The sequence below is a fragment of the Taudactylus pleione genome, unplaced genomic scaffold (genome assembly GCF_031769625.1).
Source record: "Taudactylus pleione unplaced genomic scaffold, aTauple2 ptg000442l, whole genome shotgun sequence".
Taxonomy (NCBI): domain Eukaryota; kingdom Metazoa; phylum Chordata; class Amphibia; order Anura; family Myobatrachidae; genus Taudactylus; species Taudactylus pleione.
The window spans coordinates 6,282,288-6,307,934 of NW_028284844.1; positions in this window are offsets into that span (position 1 = coordinate 6,282,288).

Consider the following 25,647-nt stretch of genomic DNA (forward strand, 5'->3'; position numbering starts at 1 on the left):
GCCTTAACTGTGCGTATGGGTCCGATGTTACTCGAAGTTACCGATTGTTTTTCGATATGTTACCAAAGTATACGGATGTGAGTAAGGGGAAGTGGGCGTCCTAATGTTGGGCTGCGATCGCAATGCGAATGCAAACAATTGCATATCAACGCAGATATAAGCAACTGCGTTACGTGCGTATAACCAGAATAGCGATCCATAGTGAATCAGGCCCAACGTAAGGTCAACTATTGGAACTCGTGGGCTCCACATGTAAATATATGGGGCAGCACATGCAGCTTGTGAGACAAGCTGGACACGGCTGACGGGCAGAACAGGGCAGGAGGTAGCAGGCTGGGCACAGGAGGTATTGTTTTGGGCAGAAAGATATATTTAAAAAGGTTGTTCAGGGATGCAAATGGCGAGCTCTTGCATATGCCTCAGGCACGCTTGTGAATTTACGCATCTTTGTATATGTCTGTCCTATTCTGAGTCGGAAACAGCTTGGTCGGATCTGACTGTCTGTGAATAGGTCATTTCGTGACGTGAACTGGGCGGTGACAATAAGATCGCATGTAACCACCCTGACTTGTGGCAGCAGAAGTGTTGTGCGCATGTATCAAAAGCGCAGTGCGAGTCATGTGTACAGGGTAGGAAAGACTGTTTCTGACATATCTCCTGCATCTGGGGAAAGCGCCACTACTAATTACGACGTTTGTGTGTACTGTATTCTGGATGTGGGACTGCCAGTGTACCCCCCGCCTGCTGGCTGTTCCCCAGCTCTGCTGGATGGGCGGAATATCGCCTCTGAGACAGTATGGCGCAAGACCCTGACTGATAACAGTGTCGATGCATTTTCCATACAGACATTTACAGATAAGACACAGCTGTTAGATAGACGGTGTGATATAGAGAATGATCTGACTGCTGGCTTGTCGTTTTTTTTTTGTGCTGAACTACGGTTACAGATTTCCCACAATTTATGTGAAAAAGTTTTTCAAAAAATATTTCCTCACCTGGGGCAAAGTTTCCACTGACTGGAACTTTCAGCCCCCTCCCCACTTCCAGCAGGTACCCCCAGGCCCAGAGAGAATATAAATGGAGACTTCATCATGTTTATCGACCTTTCCAACTGTCACAAGATTAGTTATGGAAAGATTCACATTTCTAGCGCTCGTAGACAAGTGCGTTCTATGATTTACATTTGTAGATAAATTCAAAATGTATTATTTTGCTGAAAATAGACGGCGCTGATATTAGGCCAACTAGATGGTGACGGGGCACCTAAAATACAGAATGAATGACCTAACTTCACTCTCCCAGTGTTTTTAGTACCACAGTGGTGCCCACACATGGTGTGCCAACTGGTGACATGTAGGAAAAGCAGGCAGCTCGGGGAGATTTATCAAAGTCCTGAGAGAGATATACGGGTAGATGTACTAATCAGTGCTTAAAGTGGTCCTAGAGAAGTGGTGGATCTCATCGCTCCCCATCGGTGCTTTTTCAATAAAGAAACGGCGCGCACGACAAAAAAGGGGCGTGGTCACACAATAGTATTTCCAATTCAAATTACGCCACACAGTAGCACAATCTTGATTCACATTACACCACATAGTAGTGTCTCTTTTTCATATATGACATACAGCAGTGCCCCTTTTACACAATTCCCACATTTGTGCCCCTTATACACAATGCCCACAGTAATAGTGCCCCTTATACAATGTCCACAGCAGTAATGCCTCTTACACATAATGCCCACTGTAGTAGTGCCCCTTATGCAATGCCCACTGTAGTGGGCAGAAAAAGGGGCCGGCTATTTAAATTGAGCGCTCGCTCTTTGCGGTCTGTTGACGCCTCTATGTCTGAGCGAGTGAACGAAACATGCGCTCGCTATTTTGTAAAGACGCCCCCTGGCCGCTCGCATCCTACGTCATCTCTGCTATTTATTAGATTAATCAAGTACATCGAAAGGCATCTGAACTGCTCGCAGTGCTTGTGGTAGGTTTATCCTACCACAATCATGCGAACAGTTCAGGCTAAGAGACAACCAAGTGACGTGGCCGATGACGCTGCTTTGTTAATTATGCACACCCTTAAAACGCCCGTTTTGACCGTTTGGCACGCCTGCGTTCGGATCTCCACTCCCCGTTTTCAAGCACCTTCCCCTGTTACCACCCACAAACGCCTCATCCTGTCACTCAAATTAGCAGGCACTCGCTATTTGGCGAGCGCTCGATTTCCGATCGCACTGACTAGTTGGCGCATGCGCATTACGACCCATATGCATGCGCAGTTGTGCGAACATCGCTCGGAGCGAACGAGCGGCCGCTTACGAGTGGCTCTGAATCAGGCCCAGTGGCGGATAGTAACACCATCAAATTCTGAAAATACATAATTTTTGGAATTTGATGAATAGCTTAATTTCCATCCCCATACTAATGTACTAATTTATGGGGAGTGTGGAAATTAACGCAGGCGGACTTAACCAGGAGATATCAGTGTGTTAAGTGTCTTCATGAATACTAAAATAACAGTAATGAAGGAAAATGTCCTTAAAACCGTTATTTTAGTGTTGATGAATAGGCCCCACAGTCTGTAAAATGACAAAAGCTGACTGGTTGGTACTTTATCTCTCTCCAAGCTTTGATAAATTTTCCTCTAAATTTGGCAAATTTTTGGCAGTTTTTTTTTTCCTTCTTTTGAGAAGGATAAATTCAGCTTCTTCCCACGGGGCCATGCAAACAGATAACCCTGGACAAAAAGTTGAAAAGCATATCTCAAAAGGGTGCCACGCCGCACACCTTGCACCCAAACTCTATACTTACCGTTTTGTCACCACTGAAGAAATCATCAGAAAGAGAACGCTCTGGCACCATTTTTCCAGAAATACTGTATGTGTAGTGTCAGACCGGAATGCAATTGTAGGGGCTCAAGCTTAAGGGGTATGGTCAGCCACCAGAGGGAATTGGCCAACCATTAGCGATGACAGGCAAAGAACAGGACCCCTTTATAAAGGAAGGGACAGGGGTGTCTCAGGACTAGCCACTTTGATTGGCAGGAGGGCTAATCTATGTGTAGCTTCCACAGAAACAAACCAAACACCTAACTTCATCCATGATCCTGCTCCATCCAGTTTCTTACCCTAGAGGAGAGGGTGGAGCCCTCAGGCAGTGTGGCCCACAGGGGACATCCCCTGTACACCTGTGGGCCAGTCTGACCCTGAATATGCTCATGTGCACTATAGAAATAACCAGGAATATGGCCTCTGTGCTATTTACCATGAGATATGTCTTCACGCCTATGCATTGGCGTGAGGAGGAGGCCCGCATGGAAACTGCATAGGAGCCCCCTCCTCTAATAAATCACCTATGCAACTAGTCGTTATTTTTTAAGTTGGACGTATCTTATGTTACAACTCTAAGTACAGACGTCAAAACCCAAGTGTGAGGGTACGGACACATTACTGTTTATACATTCTTTATACTCCAGACAAGGTCCAAAGCCTTTAGAAAGTGGAAAGGACGACATCAGAACCCACTGAATGATAAGAAGATGCTCCAGCTCACTAGTTCCTACTGCATGTTAGTCATCAAATTCTCAGTGCATCTTGTGTCCTCTGGGGTTTCTCTTTCTATTCCATCTTGTTTCTAAACCTTCTTTTCATCTCTGTGGTTTTCCCTTTGGTCTTTCAACAAAAGCCTTGCTTAGTACATAAGACCCCCGATGATACGAAGAACGTGACATGACTTAGTGTTCCAGGAACAATGGGGTAAACCACCAGCACCTCTCTAGAAACACCTATTTGTAATGGTGGTCTGTTTCATCATGAGAAGGTCATTCACACTGAAAGACATATAATATTCATATAATACCCAGTGATGTGAACATACATATCACCTCCTGTATATAACACAGTTATCTATATAAAAGATGGGTTTTGTGATCATTGGTTATAATGATTCCGGATATTAGAAGTTACCAAGGAGTTTTGTGACAGGTATAAAATACGGTCACGGCACAAAATACGGTCACGGCACAACTGACACCTTTTCTAATCTCGGTTTCTGGTTTATTAGTGAGGATTCTAGTGATAATAATGGGTCTCATTCTGAGTCGCGTTCGTGTGTGTGCGTTTTTTGCTGGTATTGCCTTCGTGACTTTGCTATAAATAGGGCTTGGAGGCCATCGGTAACACCATCAAAACTTTCACCAGCCCCATAGTGGGAGTATGGGCGCCAATGCGAGCTATTATATGTCAGTACACATACCGTGCACCTTATGCCCACTTTAAATGAATGTCCTAATAGCATTATTTATTTATTTTTTAATCACCCTAAACTGGTTATAATTACAAATTATTGACTTTTTGTAATTTATCTATTTGTTCCCTTCATCCAGAGATGAGAGTATCCAGCATACTTGCCAACTCGCCCTGATTGTCAGGGAGACTCCCTGAAATAGTAGCAATCCTCCTGACTCCCTGAAGAGTCCAGCAATCTCCCTGATTACACCTTACCCCCGTTATTTAGCTGTTATATACAAAAAAAACAGAGATATATACATTCAAATGGCATCATAAGTATAATGTCCCTGCATTGGGTATAAGGCACAATGATCCCTATGGCTACATGTATTTTCATATAAGTCAGCCGCCCTCTGCCTCACACTGTCACACTGTTTGCCAGCCCAGATCGATTCATACAGCTGCCGTGCACCCGCGATTTGAGTTCTACTGTGGAACGCAAACCGGAAGCTGTCATCTGCTCCGGCTAGAGGGCACTTCCCGGTGCTGTTAGCCATGACAGATGGACACCCTGAGGTCTTGCATGCAAAGCTTGCCCGACCATTGAGCGTAACACCGAGGAGGCCTCTGCCGCGCCACAGATCGACATGCACTGCCGCAGTCAGTGATGTTATTATCGCTCACTGAGGGGTTTATGTATCAAGCAGTGAAAAGCGTGGAGAAGTGAACCAGTGGAGAAGTTGCCCATAGCAGCCAATCAGCTTTGAAGTAGCATTTAACAAGTACAGTCTATAAAATAATAGATATGAGCTGATTGGTTGCTATGGGTAACTTTTCTACTGGTCCACTCCTCCTTGATTTTCACTGCTTGATACATAAGCCCCTAAATCCTCCGCTGTGCTGCTATTCAGAGGGGCCACTCAAGGAGCCGTTGACAGGTCTGCAGCAGGCAAGTTTGCTGGAGTTAGTGGGGAAAGGGGTGTTGTGATGGGAAATAAGTGCTGAGAGGTGTGCTGTGATGACAGAGGGGTGCTGTGAGGTGAGGAGTGCTAAGAGGGCTGCTGTGAGGTGAGGGGTGCTGTGAGGGGAGATGGGTGCTGTGCTGTGAGAGGAGAGCGGTGAGGGAAGGGGGGGTACTGTGAGGGGAGTGAGGTGATGAGGGGGGTGCTGTACTGAGAGGGGTGCTGTAATGGGAGAGTGCTGCTGTGAGGGTAGAGGGGTGCTGTGCTGAGATGGCTACTGTGATATGAGTGCTGTACTGTGAAGGGAGAGGGGTGCTGTACTGAGAGGGGTACTGTGATGGGAGAGGGGTGCTGTACTGATATAGAAGAGGGGTGCTGTGATGGGAGAGGGCTGCTGTGAGGGTAGAGGGGTGCTGTGCTGAGATGGGTTCTGTGATGTGAGAGTGGTGCTGTACTGAGAAGGGTGCTGTGAAGGGAAAGGGGTGCTGTGATGGGAGAGGGATGCTGTGATGGGAGAGGGATGCTGTACTGAGGGGTGCTGTGATGTGAGGGGAGAGGGGTGCTGTGATGTAAGGGGTATTAGGCTTCCCTAACAGAAAAGGCAAAGTTATTAGGAGGCAGATAATAAAATTTGTGTACTAACCAGCAGAATGTTCATATAATCTTTTGCAGAGCTTTTGTGCGTAATTGGAGGACGGTGTTTCTTTATTGGAAAAGTCATTGTTCTTTACTATTAGTAGGCATTTTACGTACTGGGGGGCATTCTGTTTGTTTCCCTGTAGGGGCCAGTGTTTGCTATTTTTTTTCTTACAGGGGCCGATGTGCCCGTTATTTTTTCTTGTGGGGCCAATGTGCCCGTTATTTTTTCTTGTGGGCCCAATGTGTCTGTTATTTTTTCTTGTGGGGCCAATGTGTCTGTTATTTTTTCTTGTGGGCCCAACGTGTTTGTAATTTTTCTCTTGTGGGGCCAATGTGTCTGTTAATTTTTCTTGTGGGGTCAATTTGTCTGTTATTTTTTCTTGTGGGGCCAATGTGTTCGATTTTTTTCTTGTGGGCCCAATGTGTCTATTAATTTTTCTTGTGGGGCCAATGTGTCTGTTATTTTTTCTTGTGGGGCCAATGTGTCTGTTATTTTTTCTTGTGGGCCCAATGTGATTGATTTTTTTTTAGGGGGCCCAATGTGTCTGTTAATTTTTCTTGCGGGGCCAATGTGTCTGTTAATTTTTCTTGTGGGGCCAATGTGTCTGTTAATTTTCTTGTGGGGCCAATGTGTCTATTATTTTTCTTGTGGGGCCAATGTGTTCGATTTTTTTCCCCCTGTGGAGGCCAATGTGTTTTGGTTTCTTCCTGTGGAGGCCAATGTGTTTGTTAGTTTTTTCCCTGTGGGGCCAATGTGTTTTTTTTTTTACCTCACGCCTTTTGACAAACCCCACACCTTAACAGACCATTAGGGCTGCTTTAAGAAATTTGCCGGGCAGGTTTTCCATTCCAATCTGGCCTGGACAGGGAGCTGTCGATTCCTCCGTCTAGTTACCATGAAGCCTTGCTTGATAGGCTCCTCCCCTCCGCTGAAATATGGGTTTCAAAGACCTATCTTAATTGAGGATCCTTGGCGACATCAGATCAGCGTGGTTCCCTCTCCTCTCTTCATGGCGCCTGACGTTCCGTATCTATCCTTCACAGCGTGCCTGCGATAACCGACACATGCGCACTGACAGACATACATATTTCTCCTCCACTGTTCTCTGGGACACCTTATTTTGGCTTCGGCTGTCCCAGCGGCAGGTTACAATACATTTGGCAGAACACATATTGGGAAACGATGAGATTTTTATGTAAAGGTGCGTACCCACTACTAGATCTTGGAACGACAGTACGATTACAACATTGTAATCGTGCAGTCGTTCCACATAATGTGCAGTGCCTACCAGGGGCGTTTCTAGAGAGGAGGGAGCCCGTGTGCAGTCTCCGGCACGGGCCCCTCCTCTCTGCCCGGCGGCTGGCAGCGCACTGAGCACTAGAGTGTGCCCAGAGTCTATAGTGTATGCACAGGTCACCGGGAAAATGGCCACAGCGGCCATTTTCCCTGTACTGCGCTTGTGCATACGACTGGAAAATGGCCGCCGCTGCCATTTTCCATTCGTTTTACAGCGCCGGACCCCCGTGCCGACGTAGGACTCCGGAGAGGCAAGTAATATTATCTGTGCAGGGTGTGTGGTGCGGGGCCCCCCTTAACCCAGGGGCTCGTGTTCCCCGCACACCTTGCACCCATTATAGATACACCCCTGGTGCCTACACTGAATGATATGTCGGTCAGTGTAGGCACACTCCCTCATCCCTGAACATGGCCAATCTGTTGTTATCGACAGACTGACCATCATGTTCAGGCAATGACTGATGTCGGAAACAACCAACGTGAGCGTGCATCGCTGGTCGTTTCCGACATTATAGTGCACGATTTGTGCACGATTAATGAGCGACTGAACGATTACGATGTCATTAAAATTGCCTAATGGATACTTGGCTTAAGGTGATTACAATTTTTTTTACTAAATAAATAGACCCCTATTTCCCTGAACAGCTGTTTAAAAATTCAACTCCATTTTATCTCCACTGCCTTAGCTACTTGTGAAGTGACAAGGAAGACACAAATCCAGCAACATGTTGGCATATAGCAACAGCTACAGAGTAATAATGGGTATATGTACTAAGCTTTGAAGAGAGAAGTATCAACCAATCAGCTACTGTCATTTTTCAAACACAGCCTGATTGACTGGCAGTAACGTGTTCCCGGAAATGGGTTTATCGCAACGGCCCCACAGAGAAAAATCTGAAACAAAATGGACCCCACAGAATGAAAACAAATACACACATTGGCCCCCACAGAAAAAAATTAAAATAAAAAATCACATTTCCCCCCACAGGAAAAATAAATAAATCACATTGGCCCCCTAAGAAAAAATAAAATAACCAGCTGAGAAGGCTCACTGTCGTCCCCGTCCTGTCCCTCATCCGCTGGGGTAGCTCTCAGTCACACTCAGTGACTGAGCACACAGTGCAGAGCTGGGAGGAGTGTGCCGACGGGCGTGCAACACGGCATGCGTAACCTATGTCACGCTGTCGCGTCTCCAAAGGTCACGACCTGGCCGCGCCTGAGCCTCCCTGAAGAGCCCAACACTGCCTGGGCCAGCAGTACAAGTAAAGCTCTGACTGCACTGACCTCGCGGCTCACTTGACCACAGCTCGCGGTACACTTGTGTTCCACGGCATGGCGGTTGATAAAAATGCTATATTAGTAAATAAATAATAAATAATAGCATCAATAAACCTTTGAGTAGATCATAAAAAAAAGCACATTAAACCTGTCCCGTTCTGTTTTTAACTGGAGATGTGTGCATACCCCGTGTTTTGGTTTTAGTTCTAAATCATTATAGTGTATAGGTTTTGCTTTTGGATATTTTAAAAATTGATAAAAACTAGGGATGAGCGGGTTCGGATTTCTGAAATCCGAACCCCCCCGATCCGAGCCGGGAACCGAGCCGGCTCGGGTTTTCCCGCCTGACTCGGATCTGAAATCGAGGCAAAACGTTATCATCCCCCCTTCCGGATCTCGCAGGTTTTGTATTCTGTAAAAGGTCCCCGCTTCGGCGCCATTTCTCACTCCGGCTGTAGACAGTGAAGAGGGAGGGTGGGAGCTAGGGCTGGCTGGGCTGTGTAGTGCTGCTGTTGTCCATTGGGGCTGTGTCCACTCAGTCCATAGGGGCTGACTGGGCTGTGTTGTGCTGCTGTTGTCCATAGGGGCTGGCTGGGCTGTGTTGTGCAGTCAGTTGTCCATAGGGGCTGTGTCCACTCTAAAGTCTATAGGGGCTGGCTGAACTGTGTTGTGCAGTGTCCCATAAAGGCTGTAGTCCTAAAGGGGTGCTGTAGTGTTGTCCAGGGGGTGATCTGTCCATCAGGGGTGCTCCCCCAAAGTGCAAAAAAACACATTTTTTTTCTGTGTTTGTGAATTGAGTGCGCAGTAGCCACACGTGCATCAAGAAAGTAACGCCAAGCGTGCGCCTGTGTCATAAATTAAGGGCCGGCTGGCTTGTCCGTTAAAGGTGCTGTAACCTCCAAAGTGCACTCCAAAAAATATATATATTTTTTTTGTGTTTGTGAATTGTGTGCGCAGTAGCCGCATGTGCATAAACAAAGTAGCGCCAAGCGTGCACCTGTGTCATAAGTAAAGGGCCGGCTGGCTTGACCGTTAAAGGGTGCTGTAACCCCCAAAGTGCACTCCAACAAAAATAAAAAAATATTTTCCGTGTTTGTGAATTGTGTGCACTGTGGCTGCACGTGCATTAACAAAGGAGCAGCGCCAAGCTTGCGCCTGTGTCATAAATCAAGGGCCGGCTGGCTTGTCCGTTAAAAGGTGCTGTAACCCCCAAAGTGCACTCCAAAATAAAAAAAATATATATTTTTTTGTGTTTGTGAATTATGGCCCAGATTCAGAGCCGGACGCTCTGACAGAGCGCTTGCTCTGAATCAGGGCCGGGCTATTTTATTATTAGAATGGCCTGGCCGCTCGCATAGCTGTGGGTGACCACCCACAGCTATAGCGAGCGGCCAGGAAGATGGTCGCGATGGTCAAGACCATCGCGACCATCGGGCTTGCGACGAGACCCTTGTGGTAGGGTCTCGTTGCCGCAAGCCCCAGAGAGATTTCGGCTCTAACAGAGCCGAAATCTCTCCCACTGACATCACTCGTGATGTCAGTGGGGCCGGCCCCAAACGGAGGCGTTCACATGGGAACGCCTCCGTTTGGGCAGCCACTCCCCCGGCCCGCCCACCAAAGGGGGCGTGCTGTCACTCAACATCGACAGCACGCCCCCTTTGGTACGAGACCCGGAGCAACGGATTGCCCGTCGCTATCCGGGTCTCGCGCATGCGCTCTCGGCCACCATCGACCCGGTTGCGAGCGCTCAGCGCTTGCGACCGGGTCTGAATCAGGCCCTGTGTGCGCAGTAGCCGCACGTGCATCAACAAAGTAGCGGCAAGCGTGCGCCTGTGTCATAAGTAAAGGGCCGGCTGGCTTGTCCGTTAAAGGGTGCTGCAACCCCCAAAGTGTACTCCAAAAAAATAAAATTATAATTTTTTTTGTGTTTGTGAATTGTGTGCGCAGTAGCCGCACGTGCATCAACAAAGTAGTGCCAAGCGTGCGCCTGTGTCATAAGTAAAGGGCCGGCTGGCTCATCTGTTAAAGGGTGGTGTAACCCCCAAAGTGCACTCCAAACAAATAAAAAAATTATTTTTTCTGTGTTTGTGAATTGTGTGCACTGTAGCCGCACGTGCATCAACAAAGTAGCACCAAGCATGCGCCTGTGTCATAAGTATAGGGCCGGCTAGCTTGACCGTTAAAGGGTGCTGTAGCCCCAAAGTGCACTCCAACAAAATAAAAAATTATTTTCTGTGTTTGTGAATTGTGTGCACTGTACGTGCATCAACAAAGGAGCAGCACAAGCGTGCGTCTGTCTGTTAAAGGGTGGTGTAACCCCCAAAGTACGCTCCACAAAAAATAAACAATTCTTTTTTTCCTGTGTTTGTGTGCAAAATGTATGCGCAGTAGCAGCATGTGCATCAACACAGCAGCAGCGCCAAGCGCGCGCCTGTGTCATAAGTCAAGGGCCGGTTTGGATATCTGGTCCGGACTGAAGGAGGTGTCAACAATTTCTGACATGTCTACTGTCACTGCATATGATACTGTCACCACTGACAGAATGGTGGAGGATTACATTGGTGACAACATCCAAGTAGGCATGTCAGACAGTCCGTACCTGTACTGGCAGGAAAAAGAGGCAATTTGGAGGCCCCTGTACAAACTGGCTCTATTTTACCTGAGTTGCCCCCCCTCCAGTGTGTACTCCGAAAGAGTGTTTAGTGCAGCCGGGAACCTTGTCAGCGAAAGGCGTAGGAGGTTGCTTCCACAAAATGTGGAGAAGATGATGTTCATAAATATTAATTATCAACTCTTCCAGGGAGACCAGCCTCCAGAACGTACAGAGGGACCTGTGGTGGTGGATTCCAGCGGGGACGAATTAATACTCTGTGAGGATGAGGATGTACACAACACTGAAGAGGGTGAGGAATCAGTGGATGAGGAGGATGAGGACGACATCTTGCCTCCGTAGAGCCAGTTTGTGCAGGGACAGATTAATTGCCAGCTTGCTTTGTGGGGGCCCAAACGAACCAATCATTTCAGCCACAGTCATGTGGCAGACCCTGGCGCTGAAATGATTGGTTTGTTAAAGTGTGCATGTCCTGTTTATACAACATAATGGGTAACATAACCCCAAGGACAATTCCATCTTGCACCTCTTTTTTTTCTTTGCATTATGTACTGTTTGGGGCCTGGTTTTTCAAACTGCCATCCTGTCTGCCATTGCAGTGTCACTCTTAGATGGGCCACGTGTTTGTGCCGCCCACTCGTGTCGCTTAGCATAGTCATCCAGCTACCTTGGTGCAACCTTTGGACATAAAAACACTATTGTGAGGTGTGAGGTGTTCAGAATAGACTGGAAATTAGTGGAAATTAAGGTTATTGAGGTTAATAATTGCATAGGAGTAGAAAAACCCACAAATTCTGTGATTTTAGCTGTTTTTCTGCTTTTTAAAAAAAAAATACAGATCCAAAACACAAAACCCAGAACCCAAAACACGGAAGGGTGGTTTTGGCAAAACCAATCCAGATCCAAAACACGGAGAAAGATCCAGATCCAAAACCAAAACACAAAACACGAAAAGTGGCCGGTGCACACCCCTAATAAAAAAAACAGCTAAAATTATATAACTTGAACCTGTTTTTTTATTCCTACAGTATTATTAACCTCAATAACATTCATTTCCAGTTAGTTTTTACCACTTTACAGCTCACAATATTGTTTTCATCCATATTGGCCAAAGGCTGCAGCGAGCTGGCTGGCTAAACTAAGCCACAGAGCAGCGGCACAGACACACGGCAGTGTAAACGATTATAGCACATGTAGGATGCTACACGACCCTTTAGAATGTTTACATTAATCAAGAACTAATAACCTAAAATGAAAAGCCTAGTAGAAAAGATAAATTAATAACTTAAAAATAGAAGAAATGGTTAATTAATTTGTGCTCCCCTTGCCAAATCACTAACCAGCCCTGGACCTATATTTTTGGGGTCATAACTTTCCAAGTGATTCCAGCCCTGGGCTGAACAGTTTGGGGCTGGTTAACGTTATAAGCAGGGGGACTCCACTCTGTGTTCCTGCTATGGCATTAGCTCCCTGGTGCTGGTTATTGAAAAATAAGGGGAACCCGAGGCTGTTTTTTCCCTTTAGTTTCCAATACCAAGCCAGGCTCAGGTGTACAGGGCTGGTTATGGATTTGGGGGGGGGGGGGAGTGAACACTTTCTTCTGTTTTGAACCATACTTTCTCCCGGGAGTTGCGGGAGGCTCCCGATTTTTCAGGTAACCCCCCGCACCCCCGGAGGAGTGGGCAGATCTCCCACATGGGCCTTTAGATGGCGTTGCCCAATAGTATCCTAAGGGGCTGTCTAGGATGCCAAGGTCTAGGGGGCACCTATAACGCTGAATAAGGTGCACAATGTAGATTGGATAATTATTAAACATCTCACTCAAGGGGAGATGTACTAAGTCTTGGGGCCATATTCAGTTGCCGGTTAAAAGTCCCAGACTTTTCTCATGCCGGAGTTATCTCCGTCATCGCCAGTTTTGCCTCCGGAAAGTATCGCGCTCATCACTGCGATTCGTCCTATTCAATTGCAAAGGACGCGAGAACGCGCCTCGGCGAAACTGAGATCGGCGAAAAGTACTGTCAGAATTGGGGAAATCAGCCTTACACCCACGTAAAAAGATGCACTGACATGGGGGATCACTATGGGTACCCCCGAATAGCCCTGCTGAAGATAATTGGGGTGCTTTAAATCTCTCAATTGGTGCTATGTAGTAGAGGTGAGCGGGTTCGGTTTTACTCGGGTTTACTCGGTTCTTTACCCCAAAATTATAGCAAGTTCGGATTAGTTTGGATTTATTTTATTGGCTATCCAAAACACGTGATAGCCGATAGCCAATAAAATGCCGTTTTTGAGATCCGAACATATCCAAGTAAATCCGAGTAAAGCCGAACCCGCTCATCTCTACTATTTAGCGTCTTTGCACAAGTGGTGAAGAATAGCATTTAGCAGGGTTTAAAAAAAAAAGTAGTCCCAGCAAATTTGGGATACATGAAAATGGGTGTATGCATGGTTAAAAATCCCTAAAAAACACACCTTCAGCTTACACCTGCAATCAAAAAACAGGCTGGGCATACTTGGGGGAGCCCCTGGAGTCGTTTTTTTTCGCCCCCAAAATGAAAGTACTTTTTTGGGTGTTCTAAAGTATTTTATTAACTTTTTTGGCACAGTTTGCCTTTGGGGGACTGTCCCAAGACTGCAGGGGTGTTCCCGCAACTTTGCACCCCAAACCCCAATTCTGCACTTTTTTCCGCCTCCATTCACAGGCGAATCTTTTCCGCTGGTTACAAGGCGCAGACTTTTCGCACCGGCGGAAAGTCTTTGTAATCGAATACGGGAAAAAGTTCTCGCCTGGCGAAATGACGTCACTGGCGAGAACTTTTCGCCGGCAATTGAATACGGCCCTTGGAGAGAGATAAAGTGGAGAGAGATAAAGTACCAGTCAGCTGCTATAATTTTTCAAACACAGCTTCTAAAGTGACAGTTAGGAGCTGATTGCTTCATACTTTATCTCTCTCCAAGGCTTAAGCTGGGTATACAGTAGAGTGACTAGACCAGCGTTCAATGGAGGCTCCAGAGGGGGGGGGGCTGCAGCACAGTTCAAGATTCAAATAGGGGAGTCACTCCAACTGCCAGTGAATCCCAGGCGGTGATATTTGGCAGCGTTTGGGGTGACAGTTGGTGTGGCTCCCCTAATTGAAATTTGGACTGTGCTGCAGCCCCACCTTTGGAGCCTCCATTGCCAGTGTGCCGTGGCGGTCACCTTAGTGCACTTGTACTGTAGTGAGTTTTATGCCTGAGGAGGCCAATGTAGTGTGTTTTATGCCTGAGGAGGCCAATTTAGTGTGTTCAATGCCTGAGGAGGCCATTGTAGTGTGTTTTACGCCTGAGGAGGCCAATGTAGTGTGTTTTATGCCTGAGGAGGCCAATGTGTATGTTTTTTCATTGATCATGCACGCCGCACAGCCGGATAGTGTGCCATGGCAATTTTATAATCTTATTTAGTGTGCATCGAGTTGAAAAAGGTTGAAAATCTCTGGACTAGACGATGTGTGTACTCAGCCTAGAGATGGCAGATGCGACAGTACGCTATATCGGGCGGTCTGTACACAACGCGTGATCTAGTGTACAACCGCCCGATATGTCGTTCCCCCACCACATCCACAAGCATGGTGTCATCCACCGGATCTTCAGATTGGCCTGCACTTCAGGCAGATCCGAAAGTACGATGAACAGGTGCGCGCCATAGTGCGTACACCATACTTATCTACTTCTTGTTTTGACCCCCTACAAGAAACCCGGGGAGGAGAAGCAGGTGGGCGGTGATGGGGGCATGGCTGGACTGTCAGTGTCATTAAGCCGCGCCTTCTGGCAAGAAATGTATGTAAATACAGCATATTTAAGTAGGGGGGGCTAAATGGCAAGACTCTTATAGAATTGCGTCTTTAAGCCCCACCCCCAACTCACGAACCGCCCATCCCCGGGAATATTATCCCCATTCTGCACACTACACTAGGAAGCGGGTGGAATGCGGGAGAAGTGCCTACTCTTCTGGGGGGGTTACCCGAAAAATCAGGAGCCTCCGGGAGTGAAGGCAAGTATGGCGTACACACTGGACGATTTGTTGTTCCAATATGCCTCAAAATGACAAATCGTCCATTATATCATCTAGTGCAGGGGTGGGGAACCTTTTTTCTGCCGAGGGCCATTTTGATATATATAACATTATTTGCGGGCCCGATGTATGCCACGCCCCTCCTTGTGATATCACACGAGGGCGAGGCCACAATTGCCAGTGATTACAGCAATGTCTGGAGCATCATGAGGATGCTCCGGGGAGCTGTAAGGGTAGCGGTGTGACCGTCTGCAGCGTCCTAAGGAGGTTCGCAGAAAAAAGCTCTGAAGGCCATAGCAAATGATTCCGGGGGCCTTATACGGCCCCTGGGCCTGAGGTTCCCCATCCCTGGTCTAGTATGTACTGTACCCAGCTTTAGTACATAGACCCCCTCAGTATGAAAAGGATCATCAACATGCGCTACAAGTTTCTACCAGAAATGTTTGTGACATTGTGCTCAGGATAAATCCTTGTTTTGGTGTTTTTGGTTTTTTTTTACAAGAAATAATAATTTCACTAGCTGAATTTGGAAAAAGCGACAGTAACTTCCCATTACTCTGATATTCACAATAAGGTATCAGGGACAAAATAAAGTACTTGGGGCCTGATTCAGAGCCGCTCGTTAACAGCAGTACGCTCGTTGCGTTCCGATGTTGAGAAAGCGCGCATGCATCGGTGTAACACTGCGCATGTGCGTACGGCATATTGCGAGCTTTTTTTGTCTCGTTCGTCAAATAGCGTACAGGAAGTGACATGTCAAATGTGATTGACAGAACAGAGCATTTTTGGGCATTCACGGGGGTGGAGATGGAAAAACGCAGGCGTGGCGAGGCGTTTTTGGGGCGTACATACATTATCATACGTCACTGGATGATCCTCTTTCCGTTCAAAATGCTTGCACAGCTTAGGGTCTGGATTACTCGACCACATTGGCGATGGCCTTCTCCTCCGTCCCGGCCCTCCACGATGTTGCATCGATTAATCACGGCTTGTCAGAAAAACAATTAGTGTTGTATTGAAAACCGGCTTGTAATTTGTTTTGAAATCAGTTTTTTGGGTTAGCACAAAACCGTACGCAGGTGGAAATCATAGCTGCTAATGTCAGGATTACACAATCAATTAGCGTACATTTGTTGGTGGGTTTTTTTGGGTTGATATTTGGTTTTTGGGCTATTGTAACAATAATGTCATCATGTTTGTGTGTATTTTTCCATTTTGCTTTTGCCTGGAGAATTTGCATCCTTATGTAAATTTTAAAGTGTTCCTTAAAGAGCCCTTTTGTTTTTTATTTCGTTTAAATTTTTGGGGAGCTCGTTTTTGCCTGGTGGGCCAGGATTAAATGTAAACCATTTCTACAATAATGTCAGAATACAATGTCGAACATTTGTTAAAAATTTATTGGAAACTAAAAACATTTTCATGCACATTTTTGGCCAAAACATTTTTGGCAGTGTTATTCCCAAAAAAATTTTTATTGGTGCAAACATAAAAGGTATGGAAACTTAAAGCTAAAAATTAAAAACAATTCACAAGAAAGGAGAGGGAAGTTTTGGCCAGAAAGGAATATGGGGCAAGCACAGAAGGAGTGTGGGAAAAGTAGCCAGTGCTGTCACCGTTTTTTCCCCCATTTGGCTGGGGGAGGGAGGGCGCCAGACCGGGTCCGGGATGTCATCGGGCTGGCCCGTCCAGAGGCAGATGTTGTGGCCTCTGGACTAGGCACAGAGCTAGGCACATTTGGAGGATTGGCTGATGTTGTGCCAGAGGTGGAGGGTCCTGATGTTCCGGCAGGAAGGGAGGTCGGCTCCACCATGTGCTGGCGAACGAGCTGCTCCAGGGCATTGGCGATGCGGATGTTGGCACTGGTATTTTCCGCCAGGGCCTGACCAATGGTCACGTTGGCCGCAGCATTTTGCTCCAGGGCCTCAGCCACCCGTACCAGACTGGCGTCCATCCTCTGCAGAATCTCCGTATGGAAATCCGATTTAAAATTGAGTTCTGTGAGGAGGGACACTGCCTGCGAGGGGGATTGCCCTGGACTGGCTTCTGCAGGGTCCTCAGCCGGATGTACTGGTTCCTCCCCTGCAGCGCCAGCAGAAATTCTGCGGCCAAGGCTCCCCTCTGGAGCAGACTCATCCGCCTGTGTCTCTGTTGGCAAAATGATAAAAGAGTCACATTAGAATCTACATATTGGCACAATAACATTTCAGAGTTGGTGACATCACAATATTTACCTTAGACAACATGAGGAGCCGCAAAGTCTGGCATGTCCGTATCCATGTTGGACACGCCAAACACCTCCACAGCCTGCACACACCCCTGTGCCAGCTCTTCTAAATCATTCAACTCCAATGACACAGGGGTGGGTCCCTCACCTGTACCCCTTGCATGCCTAGCCCTGTCCGCCAGTTTTTGCTTTAGGCGATATTTGAATTCGGCCCATCTGTGGGTGAAAATGGAACCATTATCCTTTTTTTTTTATGGGTTTTGGTTTTAGGGGGGTCAAGTTTTTACTTACCGCCGTTTGACATCCCGGGCTAGACGGACATAATCACCCACCCTATTGACAGCACTGGCTACCTCCTCCCACATTCTCCACTTCTGGCTTGCACTCATATTCCTGTCTGCCTGTGGCAGGATGTCCACACACTTCTGAACCAAAACCTCCATCTCCTTTCTTGTGAATTGTGGCTGCCTTTTCTTTTGCCAGCTTTGGCCGGAATACTGGGCCCAGCAGCCTCTTCCATGTCATCCTCCTCACCTATTTGTTTAAATGTTGAGAAATTTAAGCTTCACAACTTGCACTATATTATGATTCAAATTAATCATTGTTTGGAATTGCGTGAAATACTTACCGGCAGACTGTTGGCCATTGTTTCCCTGGTCTGTAGCCATGTCTTAGCTCCAAACAAGAAATACACCAGAACGTTTTTTTTGGCTCGTGACGTATTTATACATGCGTCCTTATTTTTCGGCCGCATCATTGATTGTGCGTTCCTATGATCCCTCCTTAATTTGTGCGGGAAACTAAACACTATTTATGGCTTGGGGCGGCTCGAGTCGAGGTGGCGGTTGTTGGTTGTTGGAGGTTGCGTTGGTCGGAGTGGATTGTTGGCGGGATTTGGATTTGGCGTTGTTGGGAGTTGTTTTTGGTTTGTCTTTTTGTGTAATTTTTTTCCGTTCGCTTTTTTTTTTGTGGTTTTTTTTTTTGTCGTGTATTTTTTTGGTAAGTTTTTGGCCGTCTAACTTTTGTTCAATTTGTGTCTCCTTCTTTTTGTGAATTTTGTCTCGTTAATTTTTTTAAATTTCTCCTTTGTTAGGTTTCTTTTGGCTCTGCCCCAACGACCTTTTGATCCGGAGACTTATATATTCTCTATTGGTAAGTTTATTTTTTCACTTGTTTATTAAATGTTCATGTTTTTTTTAACGCAACTTTGTTTGACCTTACTCTTTTAACCTTTGGTTTTGTGAGTCCGAAATGTATGAAATAATTAGTGTTTTTATATCTGCGTATTTTTGGTCTTGTATTTGCGAACGAATTAGCGCATTTTTATCTGTTTCTATTGTGACTTGTATTTGCAAACTAATTAGCGCATTTTTATCTGTTTCTATTGTGACTTGTATTTGCAAACTAATTAGCGCATTTTTATCTGTTTCTATTGTGACTTGTATTTGCGAACTAATTAGCGCATTTTTATCTGTTTCTATTGTGACTTGTATTTGCGAACTAATTAGCGCATTTTTATCTGTTTCTATTGTGACTTGTATTTGCGAACTAATTAGCGCATTTTTATCTGTTTCTATTGTGACTTGTATTTGCGAACTAATTAGCGCATTTTTATCTGTTTCTATTGTGACTTGTATTTGCAAACTAATTAGCGCATTTTTATCTGTTTCTATTGTGACTTGTATTTGCGAACTAATTAGCGCATTTTTATCTGTTTCTATTGTGACTTGTATTTGCGAACTAATTAGCGCATTTTTATCTGTTTCTATTGTGACTTGTATTAGCGAACTAATTAGCGCATTTTTATCTGTTTCTGTTGTGACTTGTATTTGCGAACTAATTAGCGCATTTTTATCTGTTTCTATTGTGACTTGTATTTGCGAACTAATTAGCGCATTTTTATCTGTTTCTATTGTGACTTGTATTTGCGAACTAATTAGCGCATTTTTATCTGTTTCTATTGTGACTTGTATTTGCAAACTAATTTGCGCATTTTTAAATGCTTATTTCGACCCGTGAAATTGGTTGTGTTTTCCCTTTAGCATTTGTTTAATACATTTGGGCCCAAATTGAGGTAGTCTGCGTACTGTCGTTTTGCTCTTTGCCCAAATGAGTGTTTCTCCCCTTTTATGTTTTGTCTTGCACCCAATTTAGATTCCTAAATGCCCACCCTAAATTGTTGCATTGTTTATTTGTGATTATTTATAGGTTTGGCCAATCATGACAATACCCCGGCATGTAAGCATCATTGGATTGTATCATCAAGCTAAGTAAAATTTCAAATATTTTTGGGAAAAAAAGCCTTACATTCAAATCTTGCCATTTCAGGTTGATCTTGGTCGGATTGTTCTGGCCATGCTCCCGGAAGCCGACCAACCTCAATCTCGTCCCAGGCGTAGGCATCGTAGGCGTGCAAGGTCCCAGATATATCGAACACGTGTCACCCTTTTTGGAATGCCCGATGATGAGGTGTTAAGACGCTACCGTCCTCAACCCAAAATCATCATAGACCCTCTCTCATTAATAGAGAGTGATCTTGAGCGGCAAATTGACAGTCCTACAGCAATACCACCACTTATGCAATTTATGGCGGTGTTACATTTCTGTGCCTCAGGATCGTTTCAAACAACGGTGGGAATAGTGGCGGGAATCTCCCAATCCTCCTTTTCCCGGATCCTGAGGGCAGTGATGGAGGCCCTTTTCAAGCACCTCCATCATTTTATTAAAATGCCTTTGTATATGGGTGCCCTTAGTGTGGCCAAGGCCAATTTTTACCAAATAGCTGGCTTCCCACACATCATAGGGGTTGTGGATGGTACTCACATACCACTTCAGCCTCCAGCACGGCTGGAGGCCATATTTCGCAACCGGAAACACTATCACTCCCTGAATGTAATGGTGGTATGTGATGCCTCCCTCCAGATCCTGTCCCTGAATGCAAAATTACCCGGAAGTGCACATGACTCATTCGTCATCCGGCAATCAGGGATATGGCACAAATTAAACAACCTACAAGCTGGTGATGCGTGGCTTCTGGGTAAGTGGAGACCTTTAGTACATAACAATGTTAAGCTTGATACACAGTGATCCTGATGTTGTCACTTCTTTTTCACAGGAGACAGTGGCTACCCTTGCACGCCCTGGCTGCTCACTCCTTATTTGGCTCCCACACCAGAGCCACAAAGTAATTTTAATTCTGCACTTACAGCCACCAGGCAAGTGGTGGAGCGCTGTATCGGCCTTTTAAAAGGCCGATTCAGATGCCTCCACCGCTCTGGTGGCGAGCTCATGTATTTGCCGGATATGGTTTCAAAAATTGTGGTCCTGTGTGGGATATTTCACAACATCACCATAAGGAGTGGTGTCCCAATGCAGCCAGAGGATGCCTTGCCTGAGGATGGCCCCCCCGAGGTTGGTCGGAGGTCAGTATGTGGGGGGCCATACGCGATGATGTGGTGGCCAGATATTTTAGGTAATTATTTGCAACACAAAAGTGTTTAGACACAATGTGGTAAGGATTTTTGGAGAACATCTAATTAATTTGTTTTTTTTTCCCATCTTCTGTTTGATTTCATAATCTTTGGGACTCAAACGATGACTACTTCCTGCTACCCTAAAAAATCCTTCATGGGGACACATTGGATATATATTCGGGAACCCATATTGCAACGCCACATTTGTGGAATCATGTTGGCATGCTCCTTCGTCAACCAGTTCTTGATTTTTCATTTATTTTTTCATATGGTGTTTTATGGGTTGTATTTTTGTTTATCACTGTGTGTATTGTTTGTGAGTGAACACTTTCTTATTTTAGTTATGTTGTGAATAAATGTTTTGAGAGTGTAATTTCGGTCATTTTATTGCCCATTACAAGCAAGTGTAACCAGGTTCACCCACGTTAAAATTTAATAAGGGGTAATCCTGTAATGACGCAAGTTGAGCTAAATTTAAAGATGTTTTCTGGGTCAAAACCAACACCAAAAGGCATCCTGTACAATCAGTTGGCTTTGTAATCTCGGCCTAAGCAGGTTGCCCCCCAAATTGGAACCTGTAAAATGTAGTAATATATAAATTGTCAAACACAAAAAAAGGCCAATCAGATTGTTACTGTTAGGTGTTTCTTGTGCCTGTTTTCCTAAAAAATACAACACACAATCTTAGTGACAATAATTGCAAATACTTGCTGGAAGAGTCTACTTATGTCAGTGTAAACAATCTAAGATTTGGAGACAAGGAATGAGACAGAACGTTAAGATTAAAATTTCTACTTCAGGGTCCATAGGGTATCCACAGGATACCTTGGGGTATAGGTGTGACGTCAGTCGCAGGGCACCAAAGAGTTAAGCTTTCAGCCTCCCAGGATGCACTAGGTCCCCCTCATACACCCCGCCCCCGAGCCAAGGCATCTCAGTTTAGTTTGGTGCCCGGCCGGAGTCGGGTGCACCTGTTGGAGTGGGGGCTAGAAGAGCCCCTGAAGCTTTTTCTTCATGCAGCTGTGGCTGCACATCTGGATGAACAGCATGGACAGTCAGTCCTGACGTCCATGCTGTCTTCCCTACACTCCGCCGGTACCAGAACGCCGGTACTGATCCGGGGATGCTGGTGGGCATCTGGGGTCACAGCTAGCGGTGACCCCAGATGTTCCGGACCATGGCCGGATTCAAGGGGGACAGAGGTAAGCAGCGGGGTCCCGCGGTGGGTCCCCGCTGATCACATGGTCCTAAGTCCCCAGGCAGGGGGCTCCCTGGGGACTGGCTGCAGCGTGGAGCCAGGCGGCCAACCTGCGCTTCCACTACCCCCTGGGACAGCGGACCGCAGCAGAGCGGTAGCAGTGCGGCATCCCAGGGGTTAAATGCATGCCAGGGGAGCGCGCCTTCCCTGTCTCACAGCCGGCGAATCCCCCGCTGCACACAGCCCTCTCTGCACTGTGCTGACTGGCCCTGTGTCAGCGCTCCTCCCCTAGGCCAGCCTTCTCTCTGCTCCTCGGCGGCCATCTTTTCAGAAGCATGGTGAACGCTGCTGGAAGCCTGCATTGGAAGCATCGTGGTCTGGGTCCCCCCGCATACCTCTCCTCCGCTGTGGTCAGGTCTGTGTATGCAGCGCTGTGTCCTACCAGGCCCTGTGTCTGTGTAGTTGAGTGATCAGCGCTGTTAGTGCAGGAATTGATTTTCTTTGCATTGTATGTGACTGTGCTAGCGCTGCTGCCTGTAACTTTTCTTCTCAAGACTGTCAGCTTTATTACTGTCCCTGTTCTTTCTGCTAAGCCCTTGTGGTGCGGTGCTGCAGGGTGGTCTCTCGCCTATTTAATATATAATTGGTGAGAGGGGTCACATACGTGGTGCCATCATGTCTGAAAGTGATTTTCCCCTCCGGCTACAGTGTACCACATGTAAAGTACCGTTAGCGGAGGGGGAGGGTAGCGCGGAGGGCCTTTGCCGGCAGTGTTTGTCCATGGCGCGGCCTCTTACGGTTACAGCACCGGTACAGGAGCTGCCCTGGGCTTGTTTCGCTCAGGCGCTAACAGCTTTAGTGGGCCAGTTATCTCCGCAGCCCGCATTTACTCCGATGGGTTTGTCCCAGCAGTCTGTGGTGTCATCACCCATGCAGGGTTTCCCACGACAATTGGTGGTACCCCACAGTCTCCCTATTTCCCCGCTCCCGGTTTCTCAGGAGCCGGCGTGGGTTAACTCCCTGACGAGTTCTGTACAGCACTTGTCGGATGTGTTGCAAGGGGAGTCTGTGATGCGGCCTCATAAACGGCCGGTGGCGTCTCTGTCCGCTCCTTATGAGGATGACGAAGGGACGTCTGATGATGGGGAGATTCTGGATCCTTACGATCAGGAACCTCTCCATACTAAGGACGCTGATGCTAAGTCCAAAGTATATATTCCTAGACTTATTCGGGTGGTCCGCACAGCCTTGGTGATTGAGGACGAAGTTTCCCCAGCGGCTAAGTCTAAGTATGCCTTTTTCAAAGACGTGAAGGGCGATGCCACAGTCTTTCCTCTTTCGGGTCAGTTGGTGGACCATTTAGAGGAGGCGTGGAAACAGCCTGGCAAAAGATACCAGCCGCAGAGACGCCTGGCGGTGGCTTATCCGTTCGCGGATAATTATTTTGCTAAGTGGGAATCCCCTCCACAGGTGGATTCTCACGTGACCCGTCTTGTCCGTAGTGCCACATTGCGGATGCCATCCATGTCCTCCCTTAAGGATGCTACGGACCGCAAGGTGGAAATCTGCCTGAAGTCCGCTTATTCCCTTGCAGGGGGGGGCAGCACGGCCGGCTATGGCCATTTGCTGGGTTGCCAGGGCGATGGAGCGCTGGGCGGATTCATTAGAGGCTTCTTTTGATTCCGACTGTCCGGCCGAACAGGCGGAGTTGATTGGCAATCTCCGTGATTCGGCCACCTACATCAACGAGGCGGCTCTAGACATTAGTACTCTGGTGTCTAGAATTTCTTCGTCGCACCTTGTGGCTGCGATCCTGGAAGGCGGACGCAGATTCCAAGAAGGGTCTGGAAGCGTTGCCGTTTACCGGAGAAGTTCTCTTCGGTCCGGATCTGGATAAGATTGTGGCCACGCTGGCGGCAGCCAAATCGGCTTGTCTCCCGTCGGCCGCTGCTCCTTCTGGTTCTGGACCATCGTCTTTTCGGTCATCTAGGGCCCAGGGCAGGCCCAAACCACAGTCGTTTCCTCGTCAGGCTGGCCCTAAGAAATCGGTCAAGCCCCGGAAGCAGGCAGGGAGTACCAGACGTCCGGCCCCCAAGCCAGATGACAAGCCTGCGGCCTGACGGTCCGGGCCTCCCTTTGGGGGATCCCAGGGTGGGAGGCCGCCTGCTGCAGTTCGCCCAGTGTTGGTCAGTCACTACGACAGACACTTGGGTTCTGGAGGTGGTCTCCCACGGGTACGCCCTCTCCTTCCGGCACAGACCCCCGGCTCGATTCTTCACCACGGGTCTACCATCAGACCGGAACAAGGCTACGGAGCTGCGGAAGGTATTGCACACTATGCTCCAGGCTGGAGTTATAGTGCCTGTTCCATTCTCCCAGAGGGGCCAGGGTTTCTATTCAAATCTTTTTCTGGTACAGAAACCCAATGGGTCGTATTGTCTGATTCTCAACCTCAAAGCACTCAACAAGTCTTTGCGGGTACCAAAGTTTCGGTCCATCATTCTGGCGCTGGAACCTGGGGACTACATGGTGTCATTGGACATACAGGACGCTTACCTGCATGTCCCTATTCTTTTGCGCCATCAACAGTTCCTCAGGTTTGCAATCCGCAGCGACCACTTCCAGTTTCGGGCGTTACCTTTTGGCCTGGCGACAGCACCGCGTGTTTTCACCAAGGTGATGGCGGTCATGGCGGCTTCTCTGCGGCTGCAGGGAGTCCGCATGTTACCGTACTTGGACAACCTGTTATTGGTGGCGGGATCTCCAGAGCTCCTGTTACGCCACTTGGACCTGACCATTGCCCTGCTGCAACGGCACGGCTGGCTAATCAATGGGCAGAAGTCCACTCTAATCCCGTCTCGGAGGATTCTGCATCTTGGAGCCTTATTGGACTCGGGACAGCAGAAGATCTTCGTGACGGAGGAAAAGATCTCTGCTTTGCAGTCAAGGGTGCGCAGTTGTCTGCACAGCCGCCGGGTGTCTGTACACTCGGCGATGAGGTTACTGGGCTCCATGGTGTCGGTGTTCGACATGGTGGAATATGCCCAGTTTCACTCCAGACCTCTGCAGCACCTGATCCTGTCAAAGTGGAACGGGCTGCCTCAGTCTCTGAAGTCCCAGACGATTGTGTTCACCCCGGAGGTTCGCCTGTCCCTTGCTTGGTGGTTACAGACGACCCACCTCAGCGAGGGACGTCCGTTCTGGGTTCCAAATTGGGTCCTGTTGACAATGGACGCCAGTCTTCGGGGCTGGGGAGCAGTTTCGGGTCCACATCTGTTCCAGGGCAGGTGGACGCCGACAGAAGCGGAGCTTCCAATCAATATCTTGGAACTCCGTGCGGTCTTCAATGCTCTCCAGCAGGCACATCGGTTTCTCCAGGGTCACCCGGTACAGGTCCAGTCGGACAACGCTACCACCGTGGCCTACATAAACAAGCAAGGAGGAACCCGAAGCGGGGCGGCTCTCGTAGAGGTCTCTCGTATCCTGGTTTGGGCGGAGCGCAATCTTCCGGCCATATCAGCGGTCTTCATCCCGGGAGTGCTCAATTGGGAAGCGGACTTTCTAAGTCGCCAGGACGTTCATCCGGGGGAATGGTCCCTGCACCCGGACGTTTTTCAACTACTGGTGGACAGATGGGGTCTTCCAGAGATCGACCTCATGGCGTCCCGGCACAACAACAAGTTGCCGGT